This window comes from Gigantopelta aegis, chromosome 4 (genome assembly GCF_016097555.1).
Source record: "Gigantopelta aegis isolate Gae_Host chromosome 4, Gae_host_genome, whole genome shotgun sequence".
NCBI lineage: Eukaryota > Metazoa > Mollusca > Gastropoda > Neomphalida > Peltospiridae > Gigantopelta > Gigantopelta aegis.
This window is the reverse complement of record NC_054702.1, coordinates 33,688,983-33,703,674: the sequence shown is the minus strand read 5'-3', so window position 1 is coordinate 33,703,674 and position 14,692 is coordinate 33,688,983. Positions and strand designations below refer to the sequence as shown.

General features: G+C 41.6%; 1 long non-coding RNA gene across 1 annotated transcript; it reads left to right on the top strand.

Annotated features, from left to right (window-relative positions):
- The first annotated feature begins 7,268 nt into the window (after positions 1–7,268).
- On the top strand, positions 7,269–10,728 carry LOC121370428. The gene is made up of 3 exons (XR_005957681.1): positions 7,269–7,412; positions 9,935–10,005; positions 10,497–10,728. It is a non-coding gene; the product is annotated as an uncharacterized LOC121370428 (long non-coding RNA).
- The last annotated feature ends 3,964 nt before the right edge of the window (positions 10,729–14,692 follow it).

Below are 14,692 nucleotides of genomic sequence, written 5' to 3'. Positions count from 1 at the left end.
ATTTCTCATATTTTTAAAAACGTGTGTCTGAGAAGTAACAGATATGGAGTCGAGTTTTAGTCTATTTTTAGAGTGTATTTCACATTTCAAAGTTACAGACTCATGTTTCACTCAATTGTAACTTTATTCAGACGTGTTACAGGTTTGTAGATTAACTAAACTTAGTGTTAATTTTCACTGGTTGAAACTAGGGTCTGTCCCTTTAAAACAATCGAAAATCGCCAAATACACAAAGTCCATTTTGGAGAATACGACAACGGTAACAGGTGTTAGAAATATGGGAAGGTGAGATTGGAACTATTAAATCAAACACAGTGGTACTTGTTTATCTGTCTGAATTTACTGCTAAAGACAGCATCTGTTTAATAAAATTACAGATTGAAATATGGTAATGAGAAAATAAAATATTCTTATCAGACATATACGCATATGCTAATCAAAACAGCATTTATAGTGCAAGGGAATCCCGGGAACTTTTATATTAACATTTCTAAGCAGGTGTTCGGCGACAATATTGCTATGTGAAAAATAATAACAGTACCAAAAGGTTTTGTTCAATGATATGACAAACAAAGGGCGATGGGCCGGGAAGTAGAGACACCTGTATAAATGGTCCTAAAATGAATTCTACTTAGTGGGACAACTTGGTATAATTACCAATCACGAATATCTACTTCCTGGCACTGGTTAATTGCCCCCATTACTTGTTTGTCGGTGTGTGCAGTCAAAAGGTAACGTCGAGCTGATTCTGTATCACTGTGCATATATAAGTACTACGAATTCATATGCCTGGTTACATCGTGGGTATTAATCATAAATATAATAATTTAAAAAAAAAAAATAATATAACTAAAATAATAATTAGTTTATGAGCTGAGACCCCACATCTGACCATTTGGTACCATCAGAGGGCACCAAACTTAACCATACTTTTTTTTAATAAATGTATGTATCTGAATCTCAAACCAACACGATGGACGTTTTGTTGTTGTTGTTTTTTCGTACTAATCTGTATGTCATAATATAGCTAATTTTAATCATACAAACTGAAATGCACTTGACGGTAAACCAATACCTTTTCAATCCAAAACCCATTTACATATAAAATTTCATGACATGGGCCAAAGTTCACAATGCCGTCTTTGCTTTGAGAAATGGACATATGCGCGCAAATCACAAGTGACTGATGTTTTTATTTTTATCGTTTCCATTTTCTATCTTTATATAACTGATATATACTTCATTGCATATTTTCGACCAAGACAATTTGTTACAAACTGGGTAACAGTGCGACGCCGACATTTCTCACCATAACATGGTACAGTGTAACTCCTCTAAACCGGACACCCTCGGGCCAAGTAAAAAGTCCAGTTTAAGAGGTATCCGGTTTAGAGAGGTTCTCTTCTGTACAGATATTTAAAAAGTGACCATGACAAATGTCCGGTTTTGAGGGAATTCCGGTTTACTGAGGGTCCGGTTTTAAGAGGTTTCACTAATTATTAGTATGCTTTGACTATACCTGCAAATGGTCAGTTATCACCAAATGAACTTAGTAACCATAATATATTCACACGATTTCAATAACGACAAAAGGATTGCTGTCCAATAAAAAGTACTTTATTTTGAAAATACACCACCCAATGATCAATGACCTAACACAGTCGATTTTTCATGATATACATGTCATGTATTCAGTCTCTTCACTTTTATTCTCCTCGTAACATTGAGTAAGGTTGCTTCTATGTGCAGCGGTTGTTCAAACATTTGTCCCATGACAGATATAGAACATTATTTGGTAACTGAACTGTTAAACACCCATATTTCGCATTCAAAAGGGGCTTAGTTGCAGTTAGAAATAGTAGAGCCTAATACGAGCAAATTAAATGAAAAAAAAGTTTGTTTTATTTAACGACGCCGCTAGAGCACATTGATTTTTTTATCTTATCATCGGCTATTGGACGTCAAACATATGGTCATTCTGACACTGTTTTTAGAGGAAACCCGCTGTCGCCACATAGGCTACTCTTTTTACGACAGGCAGCAAGGGATCTTTTATTTGCGCTTCCCACAGGCAGGATAGCACAAACCATGGCCTTTGTTGAACCAGTTATGGATCACTGGTCGGTGCAAGTGGTTTACACCTACCCATTGAGCCTTGCGGAACACTCACTCAGGGTTTGGAGTCGGTATCTGGATTAAAAATCCCATGCCTCGACTGGGATCCGAACCCAGTACCTACCAGCCTGTAGACCGATGGCCTGCCACGACGCCACCGAGGCCGGTAAATTAAATGAAATAACAACACAATAACATAAAACACGCACAACCACAAGTGATACCCTAACCTACCCTCCCCAAATACTAACAAAACAAACAAACAAAAACAAATTCCATAGGCGTACGGGCACCCATTTTTGTAATCCTATGCAAATACGCTTCCTCATTTCGTTGTTAAAAAAGCGCGGCTCATACAGCAACGAAGAACATGCAAATCAATTAGACCCTTCTGCTTCCCGGGACATTTATTATTGGGCTTACCGGTACTACCTCAAATAAGATGTTCTTCTTCCCGGGCCGACACCGAACAAAGCACCAAAAGAATCCCGAATATTAATCAGGCCCGTTGGAACGATATCTGAGTGGGAGGACGGCACAATTTTCAGTCGGGGCGGGGCGGTACAAGCCATATTTTATCTTTATTTATGTAGAGCGGGGGAAGACTCGCACGGTATTGCTACCAATTTTAGGGTTAAAATTCCGTGGTTTGATTTTTTTTTAAAGGCTGTTTACTTAGATATTACTTAATCCTTCATTTTTTGACGTTAGAATTATGAGCGCCGTCCATATGAACGTTGTTTATATGTACAACACAACTAGAAGTCAAGACCCACCCCCCACCCCCTCCAAAAAACGATTGGTTCTCAAATATATTTAATATTAATAAAAAAAATATCGTGAACTCAGGTACTAAAGGTCAGATCTATGACACAAATAACAATTATATATTCTTCTTCTTCTTCCTCTTCTTCTGCGTTCAATCTTCTTACGGCCGTCATATCAGTAATCCGGATGTGGCGATGAAGTTTGCCGTCTTCCGGAGGTCGTCGACAGTCACCAGAGTTTGCTGTTGAGGGACGTGTCTTGCGTCCAAACTTTCTGTCGAATTTCTTCTGGGTGCGGACAGGTTTGTAGAACGTGTTCCGGTGTTTGCTCTTCAGCACCACATTCACATTGGGCAACCTCTGCAAGTCCTACCCTTTTTAGGTGCTTCTTTAGGCCACAATGTCCATTGCGAATACGAAATAATAAAGTTTATTCTTTTCTGTCTAGTTGGTTAATGCTGTCAGAGTCAGGGCTGTATCCACCATTCCTCGTCTTGCAATCACATTTGAATTTTCGCTTTAGGACTGTCTTGGCATCACTGTATGATATGGAAGAGTTGGGTTGTGGGAGGCAGCTGCCTGCTTTGGCCAGTTGGTCGGCCTTTTCGTTGCCTGCAACTCCTACATGTGCAGGGATCCACTGTAGTATCACCTTGCAGCTTTGATTAAGAGCATTAAGTTTTTTCTTGCAGTTGTCTGATTAGAAGTTCTAAGGGTCCTGATGAAAGTGATTGGAGAGCTGACAAGGAGTCTGTTAGAAGCACTGTATTCTGTTTCCTTTATCAGAACCTCTGTCGCGGCAATCAGGGCTTGCAATTCTGCTATGTAGTTCGAGCTTAGCTCATCAACTGGAATGGAGAGGGAGGCCGAGGAGCCATCTGGATTACTGATGTATGCTCCACTTCCACCTTTTCGTATAGCATTCTCCGCTGAACCATCTGTGAATGCATGGATCCAGATTGTCTTTGAATATCGCCGGTCTATCATTTCTAGGCAATCTGATTAAAATTATCTCTACTGGTCTACTAGTAGATCTAACAGCATTGCATGGACTCCCATGTCCAGGTGACATTTCATCTATAAATAACAATTTAAATACGGTATCGACCAATTACACTTCACCGTTTATAGCGTTATTCGGGAGCATACAAATTCTAAAAATATCGGGCGAGACTATTTATGCAATAGGCGAACTTATTGGTCTATTTCAACATTAAAAAACAGGGGGAGAAGTGCAGTAATAAACTCTGGATTGTATACTAGTATAAACAGCTTTTATGGCTATACCATCACGGGTTTTTTTTTTCGTCTTGAAACGAATTTTATATAAAATATTATATTGAAATTAGTTTCCGGCATACTTCGTAATTTACCCGAATCATTTCGTATACCCTCGGCATAATCCCGAATGTTTTCAAATTCTTTTCAAATCACTGGCATAATTTTGCAAGTAAGGTTTTGATTGGTCGAATGAAAGGTCAGCTGGACATGAGCTCCAACGGGGTGCTGTTAGATCCACAGGTAATAGTAATTAACCAGTGGAGCTAATTTTAATTATATTGATTTTTAGGGTGAGTGCAAGCTGTTGAGATGGTGATTTCTCCCCCTTTGTTGTAAGTCCTGGAACATCCAATTTGATTTCTGGGAGATGGTGTGATGGTGACCAGACATTTGGAGAAAGCTCTTCATATTGACTGGCATATAGCATGAGCACATCAGTATGCATTTCTGAGGCCCATGTGCTGCACTTTATTCAACTTATTCTTGTTTGCCTTTAAAGCAGTTGTCCAGGATGGAGAGGCATATTCCATGGTAGGTCTTATAGTTCCGGTGTATACCTGCTTGAGAATCTTGGAGTTGGCACCCGTTAGTCCCAGCCAGTTTCTTCATTAATGACAGTTTCCTGACAGCTCTTGCCTCTGTGGCATCGATGTGAGACTTCCATGTCAGCCGTGTATCTAGTGTCAGTCCAAGAAAAGTTGGTGTATTTGACTGTTACACTGGCTGGTCTTCAAGTTTTAGCTTTACTTTCTCTTTTTGAGTAGAGAGGGAAAAGAGTGTTGAAACTGTTTTTGTTTGGTTGAGCTGGAGTCCCCATTTTTTGGTCGAATCATTTACTTTGTTAAAGGTGAGTTGGATTCTGAAGGTTGTAGTTGATAGTATACTCCTCGGAGTTCCACACAGCAAGGTCATCAGCATGTAGGGTGTCGGAGACGTACTTTGGTATGGCTGCTGTGATGTCATTTATGTAGACAAGGAACAGGGTTGGTGATATCACACTTCCCTGGGGCACTCCTGTCATTTTGACAATGTTGCCGACTATGTTGTCTACCTCCGCTCTTGCATTGCGTTGGTACAGGTAATCACTCAGCCATCTGTGCATCTTCTCATTGATACCTGCTTCTAGAAGTTTGAGCAACAGCCCCTCTTTCCAGACTGTGTCAAAGGCCTTTGACAGGTCAAAGAAGACTGCAAGCACTTTCTTTTTCTCTTGGATTTCCTGGGTACGGTAAGCCAGCTGATCGAATGCACTATGATGCTGTCGGTAGCCTGTCTGTGTAGGAGTCAGGATAGAGTTGGACTCCAGATGCCAGAGAAGTCGCTTGTTGATGACTCTTTCCATCAGTTTACCCACGCAGCTGAGGAGACTGGCTGGCCTGTAACTTCTGGCCTCTTGCTTGTCTTTTCCTTTCATAAGGATAGGTGTGATGTGGGCTTATTTCCACTTTGCCGGGACCTTCCCTGTATGCTTGCTTTGATTGAAAATATGCAAGAGGGTATTTTGCATTTCATTTGTGATTCCGTCAGGACCTGGTGCCTTCTTCTGTTTGAGCTTTCTCGGTGCATCTTCAAGCTCATGTAGGCTCAAACATTTTATGATGCAGGAGCTAATCTCTTAGTGTGGAGCGTTCTTCAATTCTCTGATCTTTTTTCTGACTTCCCCTAGTCTACCTGATGGGAGTTTGATTTCACTTTCAGATTGGTAGACTTTGGCAAAGATGTTTGCCGCTGCTTTCCCTATGACAGCGCCATTCTCTGTTTTGAGAGTTGATTTGGTTCTGGCCTCAGACTAGAGTTATCCACCCATTTGGTTGTCCAAAATACGGAAGTTAATGCGAGAAAATATAGTTTTCTTGTGATGTGATTAATGGCTGGGGAGCTGCTTAGTATACTGGATTGTTACACTGGGTTTGACAGGTAAGAGGATGCAGTTAGTGAATATGTGCACTTGGTTTACACTGGATACTGCATAATGTCCCCCAGAGCACATTGAAGTCATGCAAAATTTGTGTAAAATGCAGAGAAATGGGTGTGATTCGGTCCCTTAGCCCACGTGTGTTTGTTTACATTGATATAACGCGGAAAAGAGCTGGACAACAGATGTCGTCCTTTCGAGTGTTCAATGGGCCCAGGCAGGTAATGTTTCCCGTGAAATGCTAATGGCCTGGTGAAATTAATAAAAGTGCTACAGCCACTGGGGCTACATGAGAATACATAGTGAAATTAATTGTGGTCTGAGGCCTGATATCCGTGTGTTGTCTTCATTCAGCATGTTTGTGAGTTGCCAAAGGTTTGTTGTGTCCTTTTCAAGATTCAAGGATGAGGTTTTCTCCTGCCAGCTTGTCCGAGTTTGTTTTATCTTTTTCTCGATAAATGCTGTTTTGGCTTGGTTATGTTTAGCGATGTTTCGATTATTTGGAGTTTTCTCCATAATATCTCTAGCCACACTTAGCTCTTTGTGCAGTTTGTCGAGAGTGGAGTTCCAGAATAGTCTGTAGTCTTTCGTCTTCTTCCCCTCGGTATGGGGCGGGACGTCGCCCAGTGGTACAGCGCTCGCTCGATGGGCGGTCGGTCTGGGATCGATCCTCGTCGGTGAGTCCATTGGGCTATTTCTCGTTCCAGCCAGTGCACCTCGACTGGTATATCAAAGGCCGTGGTATGTACTACCCTGTGGGATGGTGCATATAAAATATCCCTTGCTACTAATCGAAAAGAGTAGCCCATGAAGTGCCGACAGCGGGTTTCATCTCTTAATATCTGTGTGGTCCTTAACCATATGTCCGACGCCATATAACCGTAAATAATATGTGTTGAGTGCGTCGTTAAATAAAACCTTTCTTTCTTTTCCCTCGGTATTGTTTGCTTTGCTACATCGGGGATGGCAGTTGTGAAGCTGCAAACGTTTTTGTCAACACTCTGCTTTGAAATAGAGATTTTGCACAATTATATCTAATTTGAACGCATAGACAGACTTACATACGCAAAACGCGTATAGACTACATATACATAATAAATGTAACACGCAGTAGGCACAACGGAAGAAGCAGGCTGGGGAAGGGGTCATAATCCCCGAATAATTTCACTCAAATTTCAAAATGTTAAAACCTATCTATCGACTTATAATAAAAAAAACAAAATCGGTATATTAGTTTATCAGGTACTTGTCAACTAGTTGTAACTAGTTTCGCTGATAACATTGTACCACTGATTACCACAAGTGTCCTAATTTCGACTGTGAAAGGATTGTCTGTAAGTTTGTTTGTTTGTTTTTGTTTTTGTTTTGTTTTATCAAAAACAATATGCTGTTAAACTACTCAGTATTTAACTGTTATGTTTACTGATGGTGGTATTTGCTGGTTAGTAGTATATGGCAAAGAACATACCAAGAAGAATGCTCATTGTTTAGTAATAATTAACAAACATATACTCTTCAAAAGAAGAAACGCAAAACCACATTGTCGTAACATTTGGAGAATTGATTTAATTATTGAATGGTGAGTCCGATAATTACCAAATGTTGCAGGATTGTTCACAATTCACTCTAGTCCATTGTGAGTAAGTGATAGGACACACCACCAAGGTCAAGGTCATCTGGAGTCAATACCGGGTGTGGCCTCCGCGTGTGTTGACAACTGCCTGGCACCGCCTGCCCATTGAAGCAACCAGAGTACGGATGACGTCCCGGGGGATGGTGGCCCACTCGGCCTGCAAGGCTGCTGCCAGCTCGGGCAGGGTCTGGGGCTGTGGTTGTCGCTGTCGGAGGCGTCGGTCCAACTCGTCCCATAGATGCTCAATTGGGTTCAAATCCGGTGATATCGATGGCCAAGGAAGGACATTAATGTTGTTCTGTAGGAAAGCCGTTGTGAGACGTGCTGTGTGAGGCCTGGCGTTGTCATGTTGGAACACTGCGTTGGCGATGGCCATAACTGGAACGATGTGTGGCCGGAGGATCTGGTCAATGTAGCCCTGTGCATTCAGGTTGCCCTGCACGTGGACCAGGTCAGTTCTGCCAGTGTGTGAGATGGCTGCCCATACCATGACACTACCCCCGCCGAATCTGTCCACTTCCTGCACGCAGTTTGCCGCATAACGTTCACCACGACGCCTATACACGCGACATCTTCCATCATGACGTCGGAGCAGAAATCGGGACTCGTCACTGAACCACACCTGTCTCCATCGCAGTTGAGGCCATTGTCGATGAATCTGGCACCACTGCAGTCGGAGTCGACGGTGTTGTGGTGTTAAGATGACACCTCGAACTGGACGTCTGGCACGAATTCCTACCTCACGTAGGCGGTTCCGTACGGTCTGGTCGGATATCCTGCGCAAACCTGGTATTGCTGCGGCTGTGGAGGTGGCAGTAGTCAATCATTCCCGAAGGTGGCGTACCCGGATGTAGCGGTCCTGCCCGGGGGTAGTGACCCGTGGTCGACCGGATCTAGGGAGGTCACGTGTTGATCCATGTTGCTGGTAACGGTCCCACAGTCTGGAGATGGTGCTTGGGGACACATGGAATGCCCTGGCAACGGCCGTTCTGGATTCGCCTGCGTCTAGTCGGCCGATGGCATTGTTTCTCTGCGGTTCACTGAGACGTGGCATGTCCTGGATTGTCAACTGTCGGCCAGATACAGAGGCCAGGCAAGCGAACACCCTGCACTTTTATACTGTCGATGTTCATGTTGCACGTGCAGACAACGCACGTGCAGTGGTGACATGGTTTGCACGTGGCTGCGTTTTTGCGAATATTCACATTTTGGAACTTTATTGTACAGTAGCTGCGTTTTATCGAATGTAACCGTGGGAATGTGTTTGGGACATGCAATGACCTTATATTCACAAAGCATGAACCGGTAGGAAACATAAAATCGGAGTTATAACCCATTTGTACCCTTTTGCGTTTCTTTTTTTGAAGAGTATATGTCAGACGGTGACCCACGCGGCTTTCCCGTGATTTTATTGTGTAGAAATAGAGATATGTGTTGAAAAAAAAGAAACATACTGTTTTATTTAACGACGCACTCAACACATTTTATTTACGGTTATATGGCGTCAGAAATACGGTTAAGGACCACACAGATATTAAGAGAGGAAACCCGCTGTCGCCACTTCATGGGCTACTCTTTTCGATTAGCAGCAAGGGATCTTTTATATGCACCGTCCCACAGATAAGGTAGTACATACCACGGCTTTTGGTATACCAGTCGTGGTGCACTGGCTGGAACAAGAAATAGCGCAATAGGCCCACCGACGGGGATCGATCCCAGACCAACCGCGCATCGAGCGAGCGCTTTATCACTGGGCTACGTCCCGCCCCAAAATGTGTTGAGTGCGTCATTAAATATACCATTTCCTTCCTTCCTTCCTCTGTTAATTTAACTGGTCAAATTCTGAGTGCTTTTGTCAAAGTCTGAGTGTTTTTGCAAGACAAGGGAGCTAACTACTTTTATCTTTTTGTCAGACATTAATCAGTGCTTTGCCGGCCTCTGTGGTGTCGTGGTTAAGCCATCGGACATAAGGCTGGTAGGTACAGGGTTCGCAGCCCGGTACCAGCTCCCTCCCAGAGCGAGTTTTAACGACTCAATGGTTAGGTGTAAGAGCACTACACCCTCTTCTCTCACTAACCACTAATAACCAACTCACCGTCTTGGACAAACGGCCCAGATAGCTGAGATGTGTGCCCAGGACAGCGTGCTTGAACCTTAATTGGATATCAGCACGAAAATAAGTTGAAATGAAATTAAATGAAATCAGTGCTTTGTGTATTTCAGAACTAACATGTGGCACAGCCTTTTGCTTGGATTGTTGTTGGCACTTGTCAATGCCGAAAATGATGTTTCAGGTATAATGAAGATACATGATAACTTGTTTCTGAGACATGGGCGATCCATTTGAACTGTTCACGTAATATCTCCTCCTCCTCTCTCTCTCTCTCTCTCTCTCTCTCTCTCTCTCTCTCTCTCTCTCTCTCTCTCTCTCTCTCTCTCTCTTTCTCTCTCTCTCTCTCTATCTCTCTCTCTCTGTCCCGCTCCATTCCCCTCCTCTCTCCCTCCCTCTCTCTCCCTCCCTCCCCTTCTCTCTCTCTCTCTCTCTCTCTCTCTCTCTCTCTCTCTCTCTCTCTCTCTCTCTCTCTCTCTCTCTCTCTCTCTCTCTCTCTCATAGCTTAAGCCAATATTGGTCATGAAAAATGATAATACATAGGCCTAGATTGTATTTCTATGTATCAGTGGATACATTTTATAGTTTTAACAATACGAGAACATGTCCAAAATAAACAATTAATAAAATATTATTTACGTTTTTGTTTGTTTATATGTTGTTGTTGTTTTTCAGACTGTTATCTACCAAAGACTATCGGACCATGTGAAGCGCTGATACCGTCATATTACTACAACCCAGGGAGCGGTCATTGCGAACATTTTAACTATGGCGGCTGTATGGGCAACGCAAATCGGTTTTCGCACCTACAGGACTGCATTATGAAATGTCAGAGACAAATCAACATACTTAAATTAATTAATTAATTAATTAATTAAATTAAAATAAAATAAAATATTCAAATTTATCACACTGTTAATTATTCATAAAAAATACAGTAATAATTACTAGTAGGCCTTCTAGTATGTATGAGTATGCATTAGGTCAGAATGAAGAAGAAGAAGGGAATACTTTATTTAAGGACGCACTCGACACATTTTATTTACGGTTATATGGCGTCGGACCATAAGGACCACACGGATATTGATGGAGGAAACCCGCTGTCACCACTTCATGGGCTACTCGTTTCGATTAGCAGCAAGGGATCTTTTATATGCACCATCCCATAGACAGGATAACACATACCACGGCCCTTGGTGTACCAGTCGTGGTGCACTGGCTGGAGCTAGAAATAGCCCAATGGGCCCATTGGCGGGGATCGATCCCAAACTGACCGCGCATCAAGCGAGCGCTTTACCACTGGGCTACGTCTCACCCCTAGGTCAAAAAGAAAACGCCTTTACTGCTCTGTTGTAACAAAATATGACGAACTAGGTCACGCACACACGCACGCCCGACCTTTTCTACGAAGCGATCGTAACCCTAAAATCACCTTAAGTACATAAGGTAGTTATGCACTTAAGCAGGGCCGTATCCTGAGATTCTCAGGGGGCCAGTTTCTTTTCTTTTTTTTTACTCCAAAAAATAGCATACACATCTCAGGGTTTAATTTGTATAGTGTTTCAGTTGTTTATAAAAAGTAGTGCACCCCCTAGGATTTTGATCAAGGTACGGCCCTGTTAAGGTTATCTTAGCGCTAAGATCGCTTCGTGGCACGGGGCCCTGGTCCATAATCATAATTATGTTTAATGGGGAATACAACCATTCTAATGATTGGCGTTTCACTGTAGCAACATAGAAAAATTTACAAACCACAAATGAAATGTCCAATATTATATCTTGTTGATCTTAAAATTCAAAGAGTGATTGCGACGTCCCAATTCTAAAGACAGGAATACAAAATAATTAATAGTAGAAGTCTAACATCATCAACCAATAACATATTCAACTCTCCACAGAACGGACTAACAATGCCAATCAGAGTTCATCAGAAAATAAATATTCATAGAAACTACAGTGTCTTTGAGGTCTTGTCTCGATTATTAGTTTTATATGTCACGTCACGAAGACAAATTTATTATTCATTAATGATCTTTCTTGTCTGAGTTATGAATGAGTGAAGCTGTATCCTAACCGGACGCGTGCGACGCGAATGATGCGAGTGATTTTTTTTAGAATCATTGATTTCAATAGCTGCATCCAACCGCACGCGTACGATGCGACAGACTGATGTTGTTGAGCGCGTGACACAATACCGATAGAAATTGTTTCTATTTTAACATATATTAACTAATCTTAGCTTAGTAACTGGTTTAACGTGTCCATATACCACTAGGGTTTCGAACACGCCTATCCCGAGTCGGGGGTCTGACTCGGGACGGGGATAACCTAACAAATAGGGTTAATTTTGAAATTTTGAATATTTACGCCAAAAGTATAAAAAGGGGGAAATTGGTCTTAATAAGTTGTGGCTGCGCCCTTAAAGAAAAATATCAACATTCCTAACCTATATAATTATAAATATAATATAATTTCGGCGCAAATTTAGATGGGCTGGTCTAAAATTAATAATAATTCTTAAACAATATTCATTAAGCCCATGGGAGGTTAAGAGGAAAGGGGCTGCCAATCATATTTTAAATATTGGTGTGACCAGGTGAGGGTCGGGAGGGAGGGGAGGCCGGCCCTACACAAAACCTAAGGCCGAACCGCCTACGCATATAGCCTCAAAGAATGCCCTAACTCCCGGCATCCCATCACCCCCACCCTCACCGTGTTCAACCGCAGTTCAGTCCAATCCTGGCAGCCTACTCTGGGGCGGATCCAGCTTTTCTGATGGGGGGGGGGGGGGGGTCCAAGACAAAAAGGGCACCATAACATTATGAAAAGGCACTATTGAAAAATTACACACGGTTCACATGGACCATAATATAATAGTGCTACAACAGGGATGCTGGCAGACGTATTCTACAGTGTTCTATACATTGACAGAATAAATAAATTTGTAAAAAACCTAAAAATCCTAAATAAAAGGGGCACTTCTCAAATTTGAGGGGGGGGGGGGTCCGGACACCTTGTACCCCCCCCCCCCCTCTAGATCCGCCCCAGCTACTAGTTGTTTAGGAAGTTATTATAACTTCCTAAACCGGCGTCACTTGAAGAGTGACGCCAAAGGGTTATAAGAGTTTAATCGCTGTTGCCACTAGGGGAGTGGCGCAAAAAATCCAACGATGGTTAATTTAGTATTTCGTTTTGGGTACCAAGCCTGCCAGAAGGAGAGAGGTGAACCCGGCCTATCCATGGAAAAACAGGCGACTCCTCACAACTAGTAGGCTGCCAGGATTGGACTGAACTGCGGTTGGACACTGGGGGGGTGGGAGTGATGGGATGCCGGGAGTTAGGGCATTCTTTGGGGCTATATGCGTAGGCGGTTCGGCCTTAGGTTTTGTGTAGGGCCGGCCTCCCCTCCCTCCCGATCCAGGGCGACCAACCTAATGGAAATATTTTTCCGGAATTTTCTGGTATTTTAATTTTTAAAGTTACATTCTCTGGTTACCATATTATATCATCATGTACAAATGTGAAATACAAGCTCAAATGCACTTTTAAAAAAGTCGTGTGTGTTCGCTATGAACGGATATCGTCAAACGTAAACGCTTGATTCGTCGCCTGTGCCGCCATAGCTCGGCAAAGCACAAACGACAGCCTGTTGTCAATTTCAGTTAACACGTGCGTTTGCCGATTTCAAATTGTAGGGTTCGTCTCAAAAAATTAAAAGAGAAATATTGCGCTGTACGAAGAACGTTCGGTTGAGGATACGGTACTAGAGTCTTTAGTTAAAACCGGTTTGATCTTGACAACGTATTATCGACAGTCGTACCTTCCTATTTGAGAAATTTAGTTTGTATACTAGTAACACATTAATCATGTATATATTTAAAAAATAAAATATACTAAAGTAGACAATGAACGTTTTCACTTCTTAAAGGGACATTCCTGACTTTGTTGCAATGCTATAAAGTTTCCGGCTAATAAAACCTTTTTTAATTGTTAGAATGACAATTTACTTACATTTCCTTGTCCAGAATATCTATATCTGTATATCCAATGTGTTTTTGGTCCCCCAAATGTTCGTAGTAGCTCAATATGCATTTTTGCCAAATATTTTTTCGTACGTATCAATTTATTTTTCCCTTAAACCGTCAAATAAAGTCTATTTTTAGACGGCGGATTCCCTTCGACTTGTCATGCATTTGAAGCGCATCACGTGACCTTTTTGTGACGTAGAGCATATGTAAATACCATGCTGCCTGGTCATTTCATACCATGCTGTACACTAGTCATTTCGTACCATTGCAAAAAGTCATTTCGTACCTTAGTTATTTCGTACCATTGTGAGCAGTCTTTCCATACCATAGTCATTTCATACCAGTATATAAAAAACGAATCGACCATAGCATAAAAGCAGTGTTTTTTTGTTTTGTTTTTTAAATTTACTTTGACAGTTTGAAAATCAGAACACATTATTGTGCAGCATATCGTTATTGATTTACCATAACACCTGTCAACTATTAATTCATTTTACCTGACAAGAGCCGTATTTGGTATGTACTACTAACGGCCAACTTCGATGTTTTCTGAAATTGGCTCCAATTGACCAAAGTGTGCTTTTTTTACATTCATAATTAATAAATATGCTAATAATAATAAATAAATATGAACAATTTTTTTCAGTTACCAGCTGAAATGGTCGAATATTACTTATTATTACTTATTATCTTATTTGTTTAAGAAATAAACAATAACAACCACTGAAAACATTGACTACCCTATCGATTACCAAATCAGCCAATTGCTCATGTTTATTACTTATACACAATGACAATATATTTTTTTTTTTTGCTGATCAGAAACGCCCTTAAATTAACAAC